Source organism: Sardina pilchardus, chromosome 19 (assembly GCF_963854185.1).
Source record: "Sardina pilchardus chromosome 19, fSarPil1.1, whole genome shotgun sequence".
Taxonomy (NCBI): domain Eukaryota; kingdom Metazoa; phylum Chordata; class Actinopteri; order Clupeiformes; family Clupeidae; genus Sardina; species Sardina pilchardus.
Genome location: NC_085012.1, coordinates 17,729,967 through 17,745,069, shown reverse-complemented (window position 1 = coordinate 17,745,069; position 15,103 = coordinate 17,729,967).

Genomic DNA, 15,103 nt, shown 5'->3' with positions numbered 1-15,103 from the left:
CGCTTTGTGTTTGTACAGCAGTACACAGAATGAGGTGTGTGTGTGTGTGTGTGTGTGTGTGTGTGTGTGTGTTGCAGCGCAGATGGAGAACACAGACTCCAAAAGAATGTATCAATCATTTGAGAAAAGAAGGTGAGGCTGAAAGAGTGAAGAAAAAAAAATGACAAACAGGGAATAGAGAAGCAAGAGAACTTTGTAGCTAGGCAAATCAGACACTAACCTTCACTAGCAGTCCTTGGGGTGGGGATGAAGAGTCAAAAGGACTCTTTTCTGTGCAGGGCAGGGCATGATTACTCCAAATCAAATCCTTATTAAGATCAGACATATTTCTGAACCTTGACTCTTCTCAGCTCTAGTTCTATATTAGTTCTTAATCTTAGTTCTAGTACTTATTTAGACACTTAACTGTTGACATGCAAAAAGTTATCAAGCCTATAAAGTGAGATTTTGTATTTAAATAGAAGAACAAAGTTAATGTTTCCACAAATATGAGGTGCCTCTGCTGCTTTACCAGAGATTGCATTACTCTGAAAGACCTGTGAGCGCTAATGATGTCTATGTTTAGAGTTATCATGAAAGAGCCTCTGACAGGGAAACCAAATCATCCAGCATTGCTATTTTAACACTGAGACAGATAATCCATATTCAAGGGCATCGGCTTTCCTGACTCGACAGTCTATGCTTCCAACGGATAACGTGGGCAGAAAAAAAACAAGCCTGATTTATGCCTGTCTGTAATTGGAAATGATAGGAATGATTGGATAAGATTTGACAGGAAATGGTAACCAGCTGCTTCCTCAAAATGAGTTCAAAATGTTCAAAACGAGTTGGTAGTGTTTCCAAAAGTTCACTGGATGCAGTGTACAGCCGTAAGAGCAGAGAGGTACCGTAAGCTGGCGCAGGCAGGCCAATAGAATGGGCTCCCCAGATACAGCCGTGTGTGCTGGTGGTGTTTGTGTTGTGGAAGGACAAGAGCAGCCTGCCTGTGCCACTCAGTCGTGTTACGAGGAGCTCTGCAGTCCCGCAGGTCCACATGCAGGATTAGTCCATGGCCTCCATATGTGTGGCGTTAGGCCATGTCTACTGCAGTGTGTTTATACATACGATACAAACAAATACACATGACACACTCTGTGGTGTATGGGGTGTGTAATGTGTATTCGCTTGTATCATATGTAAGCACACTGCAGACATGGCCTAACAGTGTTGCTGCACTGCCAACTTAATATTGCTTAGCCTAGCAAAAAAATTTTGGTGGACATATGTTGGGGAAGATGAGGCCAGTCCTGATGAAATATTTAACCCTGTTACAGAGAGATTGCTCGTATGAAATTACAATAACCAGAATATTAGAAACATTATCTCATTCTTTCTACAGGTAGGTGCGTACTAAATATGATATGGTGTCACATGCATTTGTGGTGGCCTTTGCGTTTCACATACACTGAGCGTGACATGTAAACAATTAAGGCAAACCAGAGCTTAGTAAATGCCAATGAAAGCCACAGGGAAACTCCATCATGTGTGCATGTCCTCTGGGAGCGTGCCATAGCTCACTCTGATGAGATAGGAATCCAGTTAACAAAGCCTGACTGCCTCACATTGAACTAAACATAAACGTGCTTCTGGATCAGACCTCTTTCTACATGTTTATTGCAACAGATGAGTCCTTTAATTGTGATGTGTCGATACAGCTTTATTTTTCAAAAGATGGCACCTCTCAGATGGATCCACTCATAAATCAAAGTAAGAGTGGCAGTGGCTTCTCTGGAATGAGCATTAACACGTTCCATATGTCGGCTTTTTAATTAGCACGTTTTTTTAGGGCCGAGGTGAGATGACGACAAGACGGATAATTTTTCCTCTTTCCTGCCTCCCAGCAAGAAGGGCTAAGTACAACCAGAAAGGGTTATTTAACATGCTACTTCAATTAGAATTCATTAAGTTACACTCACTTTAACTTTACACTGCACTTGGTTTGCTTCTTTCCACATTGAAAATTACAATCGAACAAGACCATTAAGCTAACTGCTGCTCACGTTAATCGATAAAGATTGATGAAATGACTTCTGTGCATTGCCCAACAACTAATTTAGGAGCCAATTAAAATCTATTTTCTGCCATTGATTTGCTAAGAAGTGCAGCTGAAAACACTTACAGAGATAGCAGTCTTGAGTAGGGACCCTGTACAGATGATGTCTGTATCCTTTTCCTGTGGATTCCTGTCATGCAGAAACATTAAAAATGGTGTTTCATTGTTGTTTTTTTAATGGTGGACTTGGACAGAATGAAGACACAAGGACTGTGCTCTCTTTGCATATTCTGAATGAAAAGAAAATAAAGTGATCTAAGTGGCAATGGTCTTTACAAGTAATTTCCTTTCAACAGCTGGCTTTTCATACTTAAGATACGCTTTTAAATGCTCGGTCAACTACTCTAGTGGTTAGAGAATTCAAGAGTGCATTCCTGTTTCTCTTACAACAGTCAGCAGACGTCCTTGATTTTACATTCGTCTATGGCTAACACAAGAAGGCATCTTATTGACAGACGCACTGGATGTAGAATTTCACTCTTTATACATCAACCTGTATTCATTTATTCATTGCATTTTTCTGGAGTACACATGCAAAGCCTCCTCTTTCTCTTTCTCTCTCTCTCTCTCTCTCTCTCTCTCTCTCTCTCTGCTTCCACACTGAGTGCGGCCCAACAAGGGATGAAAGATTGTATAAATTATACTGGTGTGCACGCCACAAATTGCTGTCTGTTCTGTTGCTAATAATCCTTGGCTACATTCCTCTGTGAACCAAACTGATGCACCCTAATCAAATTCAAGGTAATTATATGTATTTAAAGCCTGAGGAATCCATGAATGGGAAAAAACGGTCGGCAAAAGTCCAAGCCAACTCTGAAGCAAGCAACCTATTAGCTCTGTGGAGAAACAAGACTATTAAACTGTTCATCAGAGAGAGAGAGAGAGAGAGAGAGAGAGAGAGAGAGAGAGAGAGAGAGAGAGAGAGAGAGAGAGAGAAAGAGAGAGAGACGAGGGGCATTTAAACAGGGAACATATGCACAAGAAGATTCGACCATTAAAAAAGACTGAGTAGATAAATACTTTTGAAATGGTAACTAGGAGATAGTCACTATAACACTGTTAGCAGTCAGAATACAGTATAATTGTATTATCATTATGAAGACATCACAGTCGTAGATGTGCAAATACCAGCATTCTCTATATTTGAGTACGGCTAAGCATTTAACAAATATTAAACTTATGAGGTCTGCTATCAGAAGATGTATGTAAATGTATGCTACAGCTCTCTGCAAAAGGACGAAGCAAGCGCTTTGAAGATGCACTCGAGGGCTTTGTTCTGCTGGGTGACACACACTGTTTATAAGGTCAAACGCTCATTAATGGCTAGCATTATTCAGACCTCATTTCAGAGTTGCAAAAAGTTATTCCACTAGTAGTCTGTATTGGCAGAGCTGTGATTGCACATAACACACTTTCTCTCCCTTTCTCTCTGGAGATGTTTTCCCTTTCCCAGTTCCATCTCTCTCTCTCTCTCTCTCTCTCTCTCTCTCTCTCTCTCTCTCTCTCTGGAGATGTTTTCCCTTTCCCAGTTCCATCTCTCTCTCTCTCTCTCTCTCTCTCTCTCTCTCTCTCTCTCTGTGTAGATGTTCTCTCCTCCCCAGTTCCACTCTCTGCCTGCTATAGTGTGGCTGCCCTGCTGCACATTTCTATGCTTTTTAAGCATGCCCTTTTGTCTGTGGACCCTAGGGATGTGCTCGATGCCTTGAGACCACCAGAGTGTCCACAGGAACCCTCCTTTTCATTTGCAGCCTTTGCCTCTCTTAGCAACACTCTCCTAGACCTCAGCGCTACGCTGTCAGAGTCACACATGATGATATTGCGCAAAACAGTGCAATTCTAAGCACACCTCTGTTTTTCTCTCTCTTCTGTCTTTCACACAATTCGCGCGCACACACACACACACAATGCACGCGCACACACGCACACACACACACACACACACACACACACACACACAATGTGTAAAATCTTGTTATGTTGTTTTTTAGTTGTCATTACTTGTGTAAAAAAGTCACGATTAAAGTGCTTTAGTAGATACTTGAACAATATCAATGGGTGGATGTGTGCTGAGAACAATGATACTTATCAGAAGAGATGACACATGCTGGTTGTCTCTGCTGGACTACGGCCCTTTCTGCATGTGTTACAGTGAATCTGAGCTCTTGAGTTGGTTTTAAAATGGCACGTTTCCCTGCATCAACTTCCCTGAAATTCTAGGATTAACCGCCAAATGACCGCCAATAACAGTGTTATGTTTGAAGTTGGCTGTAGAGCAAACAGCACAACAATGTGAAAGTTGGAAGAAGTGTTTTAGAATATCATGTACAATAATGTTCAAGACCACACATAAATGTAGGAGAGGGATCTCTCCAGTGGCTCAGAGTTACCCTTTGTTATATATCTCTTTCCAATCTGTGATAATATACACAGCTACAAAAGACCTTGAATATAAGCCTGCACCTGAATAACAAAAGATTGCATTCTTTCAAGATAGCAAAACAAGTTCTGTCAATATTGAGTGTTTCACAAATTGTAATATCCTTCAGGATATTACACATATATTCAAGCTTATATCTCTCTTTCCTTCTTTCTCTTTCTGGGTAGCAGGTTAACATAGCATATTCTAAACACAATCATGAAACTTTGGCTTTAGAACATTACGAGTCTATGCACATTCATACCTGCTGTGTTATGGAAATTAATATTCGGCTTCTCATAACCAAGGAAGAAGTTTTGAACAACTGTGAGACCAAAACGTTGTCTGGGGAATATTTACAGAAAAATTGAACTAAATTGCGATACAAATGTGAATATGTCACATTGTACCTTACACAAATTGAGACTTAATCCATCCCCTGTGACAAATCTATTTTTATTAATACTAGAATATTAAACCCGCAAATCGCAGGCTTAATTTGAATGGTCAAAATGTGCATTATAACTGTGCATGCTCAATATCCTTCATTCTACATTCTTCCTAAATATCCTGCATCTCAACATTCTAAGCCTGTAGCAGACCAATAGATCAATCACAGTCTCTATAGTAGAGCCTGTTCACATTTTCACCATATCACTTTCATATGTTGACAACTGAGAGAGATATTGTTTATTGTAGTATAATCCACTGCATGTCTTCAGATTTATAAATGTGTTTTTATCAATATACTGTATATGAGTGCTTATTTCACCACGGACAATTTCATTTCAGGCCAAAATGATGTATTGACTCGGCTTTTAGTGAAGCGCCATGTTCAATCTCAGCATGGCTCTCTCCCAAATATCTTTAAAGTTTCATCAGGACTAATATGTTTTGTTCCACTGAGAAAAGGTACAGTAGGCTAGAGAGCTTCTATTCTACTTGGTGGGCCATAGCACCATACTATATAGCAATCTGTGGTGCATTATTCTCTGTATTTGACAAGGTATGCGTTTAATTGTCATAATAGGTAAAATGCTATTACTCATACTTCAAAATCACCAAGTTTGTTTGAAAATTTCCAGAAAGTAACAACTGCCATTACCACCGTCATTTATTAATTAAGCCTCAGCATGAATATCTCCCACACACAGGCTGAATCTGACGAATGGGTGTGTTGTGTCTGGCTTGTGTCGTGAGACACTTCAGACACCCTTCATTAGTAAGTTTGATCAAAATGGAGACGTGCTCACTACAATTTTCTACTAAAGAAAAACAGGAGTATGTTTTCACTGACATCTTTCAATTGCAAACTGGGGGAGTGTGAGCAAGGCGCGAGCATTTATGAGCCAAGTGATAAAGATGGCAGTTTCAGTGTTCAGTGTGAAATACAGTAACAAAGACAAAGGCTGCACAATTATAATATGATTAGCTTCATTACGTTTTTGGCTTTACTCATTATTTTAAGGCTTCCACAGAGACACGAGTTCTATATAGCGGTTTATTGGCAGCATGTACAAAACAGTCTAATTTTGGAGATATTATAAGTGACTTTTATGTCCCTCTAGACCACTGCCCTGCATACTGAGTGGAGGCAATGAAGAAGTTTTCCTGTTTCATTTGCCATGGCTCATTGAAATGACCACCTCACTGCCTGTAGCATGAAATTAAACCAGACACTATGTCACAGCTTGCTTTGTCTTGAGGGATTCCCCTGACAGAGGTGTCATAATGTCTGCAAAGATGGTAACACTATTTGTTACATATTTAATTATATGTCTATCTATCTATCTAGCTATTTAATTTATATTTTGGCACAATAAGGGCTTTGCATGATACACAATAGCATTATGGATTTGCCTTTGGGTGAGTGAGAGAGGCCAAGTGAACACTTTGGTATGTAGTTATACATGTGCATAATGGAATACACTGTCCAATGAATGCCCTGTAAATAATAGTCTCATGGGTGAGAAGGACAGACTCGGAAGAGGAGACATTGCCTGGACTCAGGCTATGTTTCAAAGTCAACATCTGAGTCAACATCAGTGAAGTCGTGAGGAGTTGGGGAGAGAAGAGGCAGTGAAAATACCAGCGAAGACCCTCCAATGGAGAGCATTAGCGGCAATAATAATAAAGAGATAACTGCAGGAACTTCTCAGCTCTGCACGAGAACTTATAATGAATCACATAATCAACCTTCTCCCAATTGTTTTTTTTTTTTTCCGCCCCCAAAGTGTTTGGAAGTTTAGCCCACACACTTCTCAAGAAGTGTTTCTTTTCTTGTGTGTCCAATTACGGCTCGGTATTCTGGGCAGGCTGGACAATGGACAGCCTTGAGGAGAGGAGAGGAGAGGGAACGCACGCTGTGAGGAGCTACAAAGCTCTGGCGGAAAAAAAAAAAACGGGGGTCAAGAGCAGGCCAGGGCGAGACAAAGACAAAATGACTCGTGATGAGGTTCTGGGGGTGTGGCGGGGGCCTTGCAGGAGGAGAGAGAGTACGTATCTGAAGATAAACAAAAGGTGTGGAAGGGGATAAAAAAGAAACCGGGGTGGGGGAAGAAAACAGCGGGAGGGAGTCGGTACGATCATTTGGTTTAGCTGTTGTGTCTCCTCCTTTGAGCGTCTCCACCTCATTATGGCCAAATGGAATCTGAGGAGTGGAGTGAGGATGGGACTGCAAATGAATACCAACAGGTAGTGGATGAATGGCAGGCAGATAACCTGCAGAGCTGTAGGATCTAGACACACATGCATACACTCATTTCCAATTCCAAGCCAATTCATCTGCTATATGTATAACCGACAGGCCACTGGATGTATTTGTTTTCATAGAAAATATTTTTTTTTCATCCATTGAAACAAAAGAATGGACAGAATTGTGATGAGCAAGTCACCTACTGTATCAGTGGAATGTGTTGTATGAAAATATGAAGGGCGTGCCCACATGTAGGAATGCATGACAAAATAAGAAGATAGATGTTAATAATGCTAATGCTAATGCTAATGGCTAACATATTGCTCATAGGTGGACTATGTAAGGGATAATCAAAGACGCGCCGTGCGTTTATAGGAAAATAATGCACGCTCGAAGTGGTAATAAGGACCAGACGCCGCAAGGCGGAGGGGACTTTACACTTCGATAAGTGCATTATTTTCCTAGAAACGCACAGGGCGCGGAGTTGATTATCCCGCTTATACCATTGCTACTATCATTTTCGTTTATATTGCCGCTGTCTTGGATACAACGTTGCTGTTTTTACCGTTACATTCACATTGGCGAATTAATATTCAAGTGTAATAAGACCAAAAGAAGGGAACTACTTCATAGCCGTGCGGTATATCAAAAAATAATGTCCGTTCCAAATAGCGCATCACAATAGGAAATTTGACCAAGCAGTGGTATAAGCAATATTAACAAATCATACCAATCTCTAACCTCTGAAACAGACATACAACGGCCATGTTGTCCAGTGAGCTAGAAAACATAGAATTGCACATTCAACACTGAAATGGCACTGCCACCCCATGGATTTCCAAGGCTCACACTATGGCCTAGGTGTCAGGATTAAGGGCTGTTGTTAATAGGCAGCAGTAAATATTGGTCTGGGAGGTTCCTGGGTTCAGCACCATGGAGAGCAGCCAGACAGAATGCCGGTGCTCTACTGAGGGAGTGGGCTGTGGAATTGCATGGCCTGTGGCCAAACACACAGCGAGAAAGACTGTTTTAGCGGGTGTTTTGCATAATTGAGAGTAGCTCTGTTTGAATAAACTTCTCTTTTTCTTTTCTGTCCCTCCGTTTATGTATGTGAGGCCCGTTTTCATGCATTCTTTCCATTAAATGTCTGTCAGAATCTTGTCTGGCCCACTGACACATACAGGTTACAAATGGGAGTATATTGAGGTACAAATTGAGGTACTTTAGGAGTCTGGTCTGAATGGAGAACAGTGACGACTGCAATTCCAGAAATAGAGTTGGAAAATAGCCCAAATCTCTGAGTAGATGGAACTTCTGTCACTCTGGCTTTCATGATTCGCTCAGAGAAATCTCTAATGGAAAAAATTCTCTGAGTTAATGGATATTTTATTTTCATCATAATTTCCTGGAAATAAGTAACCTAAAATTACCTCTTTTTGAAGAAATGATATAAAATGGCATCATTTTCTTTGCGAGACTTTACAAATGATGAATTTCAGGGTTGGCCTGCATGAATGCACTTCACTGCTAGTGGAAGCAACACATCATTTCACCACTGAGGCCCTGGGATCATGGCAAATGGAGCTCAACTGCAGCAGAGTTACATTTGTCAAATAAAGATGGCCTGTCCTCTATGTATCTACAGACGGACAAAGCAATGCGTCCGACATGTTACAAGTGTTTAAATTGTGCTTGCTCTCCCTTTCAATGAACTGAGGTGAATTGACATGAAGCCTAACATCTCAAGGGTTTCCTGGAGTAGGAGCTAAGTTATACCTTTTCAATACGCTTTTTAAGGTTGCTCAGGGCAATTCATAGCAATATCTTAAATCAACTGTAAGATTGAAAAAGCTCCCAATGGTCTAGGTTTCTAACCTTTCTAACTTTCAGAGTCTGCATTTGAGTGAAGTGTTTTTGACTGTGTTGTCTAGATATGTCTGCATGGTGGTCCTGCTGTGGCAGCTGACAGGCCAAGAGAGAGAGACGTTGAGCACTACCTAATGGGAAAGACTGTTCAATATTACTGCTGTTTGGGCTGGAGAAAAGCATGACTGCACACTATTGTTCACAGATTGCATTTTCTCCTGTCAGTACAACACAGCTGATTTAATCCAAAAAGAAACTGTGTTTGTTGCAGAGGGAGCTGTGCATAAAGTCACATCTTATGAGTGTTTATCGTGTAGTCATCAGTTTGGCATGAAGACTCTTTCCCAGCCTAAGAAAACACCCATGATAAAGGCACTTATACAGTACTGTGCAAAAGTGTTACGCATCCATTGGATTTGTGGCAATGTTATGATGATCATCATATACATGTACAGTACGTTTATTTCTCATTGTCTTCAGGTTCAGGTTCTAGTCTTTTGCATTTGATTGGTTGATTCTCCAGTGCTATAATGACCAAACACACAAGGGAGAAGCTTAATACCAGAACCGACCGGCTTCAGCTTTCCCCTTGTGAGTTTGGTCATCTTAACAAAAACTAGCTTGGGCTCAGTTTCATATGATCATAAGACTGGGTTAAGTATATTAACTTGTGCACACATACGTTTTCTACATTCAGTACTATGCACAAGTGTTACATTAGATTTAGTTTTAGCACTGTTAGGATGACCATATACAGTATGCTTATTTCTGATCTGTCTCATTTCTCATATAGTATACTATAATGTGCATGTCTGGATCAGGTTGGGTGATTTATATAACACTGCTAAAACAACACATCTAAATGGTAGCTTGAGACTAAAATTGGACTGGTATCAGAACAAAAACATTTAAATGGCCTACAGTGTACGTATCTTGTGTGTTCTCTGGCAATATTCCAATTAAGAAAGTGAGAAATAAACAATATGGTCCTTGTAGCAAAACAAAACAAGGTGTCTGAGACTTTTGCACAGTATTGTATGTACTATAGATTTAACATGCTGTCAAAACATGCATGATACACAGTATTTGCTTAAAAAATATGTATAATATACATTTTTTCCATGTAAACACATTCGTCTGGCAGTGATTGTTTTGTAATGCACTGTGACAGAGCGCACCGCGTCACGCAAGCGGGCGCATTCCCGCCAGTAAGAACAATGAGAATGGAGTTTGCACTTGAACGCATGCTACATACAGTATACACACACTGGAGATAATGAAATGAAATGATGTAATGCATATGTAGTGCATATAAGTATGGAATATGTAGTGCATATAAGTATGGAATAACTATTATGTATTGTGTCGTTTGATGCGAAGGAATTTTGAGTAGGCCGAAATGAGCGGCTGATGCAGGGCATAATGTCGGGGCAGTTGTGGCGGGTTTCGTGTGCGCACAATTTAACATCAAAATGAAACCGCTGCGACTGTGCCAATGTTTGTCTGTGTATTGTGTCTTGGTATTGTGTATTGTTCTCCTTACCTGATGTCTACCTGTCTTCCGGGGTGCGACAAGAGTGTCGGAGGTGAGACCCAGTTAAAGGGACGGGGCGCGCTCCCACAAGGGAAGCGCTCATGGAGACAGGGGTGTTTCTGTAGTTTTGTTTTATTTGTTATTTTGGGGGACGGTAGCGAAGTAGTTATGATTAGACAGGAATGTTGTCAAGTAAGGTATTGCGCTTGCATAGTATCTAGCCTAAGAGGATACGTTATTGCGCTAATTGATTGTGTGCTGTGTTTGGTTCGCGCCAATAGGATAAAGCAGTATTGGGCGCTTCATTCGGGAGATGGGCCTCTGCCGTGAGAGGGCACATTGTCTCGGTCGTTATGGGTACGCAAAGGGCCTAGCTATTGGGCATTGTCCCATGTTTTGTTTGTCGTTTTGATAAGTGTTTTTCTTTTGTTTATGTCTCTTGTCTTAAAACCTACTGGTAGCTTAATAAAAAAAAGAAGTTATTCTTCTACTTTGCATTCCGACCTGAGTCTCTCCATCTGCACGGACACATTATCACATGCACTTATTAAAATATTTAAGGGTATCTAATTAGCTCCATATACCAGTATAATTTTCTGCAAGTGTGGTGGAAGGAATGCCATGGACACCACGCTGCTCTGTAAAGAATCATCAGTAACAAAGAATAAGAAAAGTCAGACCTTGCAATAATCCTGTGCGAAACAGGCATAATTGCTGATATAAATGATGTGAAGTGATAAAAAACAAGACAGGCCTTTCAAATTACCAACAGACAGTATGGAGCAGGCTGAGATCCGTCAGCCGTTAATGAGGCTTGAATTCATGGTAGACTAATGTCCCTCTTCTCCAGGCAGAGAGAAAGGCGTGTTTGTGACACAGGGAGGAGAGGGGGAGAGAGAGAAAGAGACAGAGAGATGTAGAAATAATGATCCAATGGCCTACAGCATTGAATATGGCACATATATATATAGAGATTTTGAGATAACTTTCGATCTGTACAGCCCTGTTGGGTTTCCTCTGTAAGTAATTAGTAATTTGGCTCAAGGTAAGGGTGTATAGTTCAGCACAGCACTAATTGAGCCTACTCTAGACCCAGACAGCCTGTCATTGGTAGCCAAACTCAACCCTCATCTGAAACATCACAAGTAATTCCCATCACAACACTGATTTTCGGCCTGCCACCACTGGCAAAGAAATCGCAGGCTGCAGTTTGTAAGTATAGTATTGATGTGCTGTGTTGCTTAGTCTCTCAGCATTTGCAGGCGTATCACCTTGAGGGAGGGTCATACACAGGTCACTGAGTGCGACCCCAATGTTAGTTGGTAAGGCCACAGACACACAGCTACCAGCTGTTCTCCAGACTGAGCAGACCAAACAAATCAGCCTTTGTTTACCAAACATTGTTACATTTCTTTAATGGTTAGAAAGGTTCTACACTACAGCTCTTTTCTCATGCTGCCCTTACTCATCTGTTGGGGGGAAACTCAGCCAAGAAAGGCTCCATATCATTTTCGTTCTGCTGTTTAACACTCTATGTGCATTTAGAGACTAAATTAGGCCTCCTCTGTATTCACGTGCCCACACCTTACCACATGGACAACCTTGGGAAAGCGAAAAGGAAAACACATAACACCGAGTTGATGCTATTTGGAGCCCACCCTTGAAAGCGTATGCATCCATTATGCTGCATTAAAAATAATAGCGGCCCAGAGCCATTACTTTGTCCGGCTCTTAAGTGACTGGAAGTGTAGCTGGGCATTCATCAGACGTGACACTTTTCTTTTTTTTTCCTCGCCAAGCTGCGAAATGAGTTTTCTTTAATGGTCCTCCATGTATCCTCCTACAGTCTTGGCCTCCTCAGTGGCACATTCACATCCATGTTTAAATATATACTTCTTGCTTTCCCTACTCATTGTTATTATATATGACCGTTAAAACTGTTGCATTTCCAAGGACATGAAAAACAAGGTTGCAATCAATTATAGTTGCTATATGGGGAGGAAGTCATTTTTCTATGTTGAATTTTTAAAGGAGAACATTTACACACATTTAATGTGTCCCAGCAGTTATCAAGTTTCATCAGTTCTGCCTCATATTGATATATGTTTATATGGTTCATGTGCACAAGGGCCTGCTAGGGAGCTGTGCTGGATTTCAAACCTCCCTCCCAACACCTGCAGAGACATGATAGCAGCAAGCAGTTTTAGGCTACGGTGGGGGCATCATGTATGTTTCATCTAGTACTTTTCTGGCTTTCTTTGATAGGTTATACTGTTTAGATACTGTTAGGCCGCTTTGAAGTACACAAAACCCAGCCCAAAGGGTATTGGTAAAACAACATACAGACATCTTTCTAGTTAAGGGGAGCTTGAGTGAGCTTTCTGGGAGGCCTGTATGGGATTTGTCCATGACAGGAAAGCAAGACATCTGGCCTTGAGCACGGAGATTGGATTCAGATCTGGATGTTTCAGGTATTGATTTCTTGTTGTTGTTTTCTGCTTTATGGATTGTTCGGCCTGTACGGTTCCCAGCAAGATCATTTTCCTTTAGTTGGACTCTCTTCTGAAAAGAATATTTCTGCTGAACACAGCTTTCATATAAGCTGTGAATGAATCATCTGAAGCTTGTTCTGTCACTGCCTTTTGTAAGAAATTGTTTACCTTTTAGGTCAGTAAACTAAGTGGTGGATTGAAACATGCTGGAAATCTGAGCAACCAGAAATTTAAATATGCCAGATTTACTAAGGATATTCAAACAAACAACTGTGTGTAAAATAATTAACCCATTCACTTAATTTCCTTGTGAAGAGGATCTGGCATTGTTATACTGGAAAATGTTTCCTTTGTTTGTTTGTTTTTTCTCCTTCATACAGTTCAGGTTTGGGGCATACAGAGATCTGTTGTGCCAAACCTACCCTGAATGTTGGGAAGAAATTTCTCTATATTTGGTTATGATGCTATTTTGGATCATGTTGGTGGTCAAATAGTTTGTTTGTGCTGTCTGCAACACTTGTAGCCATTCTGTTGCCTTCAGACTTGCAATGCTAGCACCACTCCGCTGTCCATGGTGCTGAAGGCTTAAAATTAAATGCAACGCGCCCCATTATGCAATTTAACGGGGTTACACTATGAAATAATGTCAATGAATCTGTTTGGTCATACCCTAATTGCAAATTCACTTACCCTAATAAATATCCAACCATAACAAACACATTCTTAGATTACATATGACATAGAAATGTACATTGCATCTTTAGATCTTTGAACCACCAGAGATCTAAAGAGGGATCTTACCTCAGTCAGGAGTGAGTGTGTTTCTTTGAATCCAGAGGAGTGGTGAGGGTGCACAGCAGGGAGACTGGAAGCCAGACAACTTAAATGGTGGCTTCTCAATTGAATAATGGCTTTAGTAGCAATATGGCTTCAACTGACCACTACAACAGAAAGGAACATCCAATAAAGATGGAGCACCATCACTACACAACCTCCTACAACTGGCAGTAATGGGCAACTACAGTAGTTACCTGGCTCATGAAACCCCTTATTCACACTGCAAACAGTTGAAGCTGAATGTGTAAAATCAGAATGCCCTCAGGACAGTGCCAGTGGGACCTCACAAGCTTCAGAGGAAGAGAGCACCCCTCCTGAGAGGGGTTTGGAAGAGTCTCCACAAGAGACTCTGCTAGACACAGGAGGCATCATCCCTTCAGGTGCTGATGTTGAAAATGTAGTGCCATGCCTGCTTTCTGGAACCTGACTGTAGAGAAAAAAACATGAAGAATGAAAAAGATAGGATTTCAGAGACATCTGTGGTCTGGTCTAAGTGGACAATCAGTAGTATGGCCACCTGATATGTTTAACATGGGTTATCTCTCATAAAATTAGTCACTGTTTCTCTTTACTTTGATTTCAGGTCAACAACGATCTGACCAGTTGTATGTATCTAAATGCACCATCTCCCTTTCACATTTAGTCTTTTCCTTTACTCTAAATTTCCATATTAGGGTCAAGCCTACTGTATGTGGACACTATATGTCATTGAATACGGATAATCTATGGGCTTTATAGATACAAAGGAGCAAGTCTTAATCAAAATTACCCAGAAACCATTTCACCATGCAGTACATCAAGGCAAAATGCATTATGTACACTGGTGTTTTATGCAAATAACACAATATAACACTGAATAATATAGATTACTATGGTTGTTATATGATGAATTGCCATGCAAGCAGTTTTGGCGCTTACTGTTAACTGGTCAATTTAGCTGTAAGTACAAGGCAAACCTCACCAATCTGGAAGTCATTATCTAGCACCCACCCTACCAGGCACCCCTAATCCATTCTGTTTAATGAGTCCCCCCATCTCAGTGACTTCGACACTATAGTAATTCCTTGCTTGCCCCCACACCCTGATAAGGGTGTTTGGAGGCTCATTTTGCCATGGTGGAGCATACCAGACTGGGCTGGGTGCATGCCTTTCTGGGATAATGCTAAAGCAA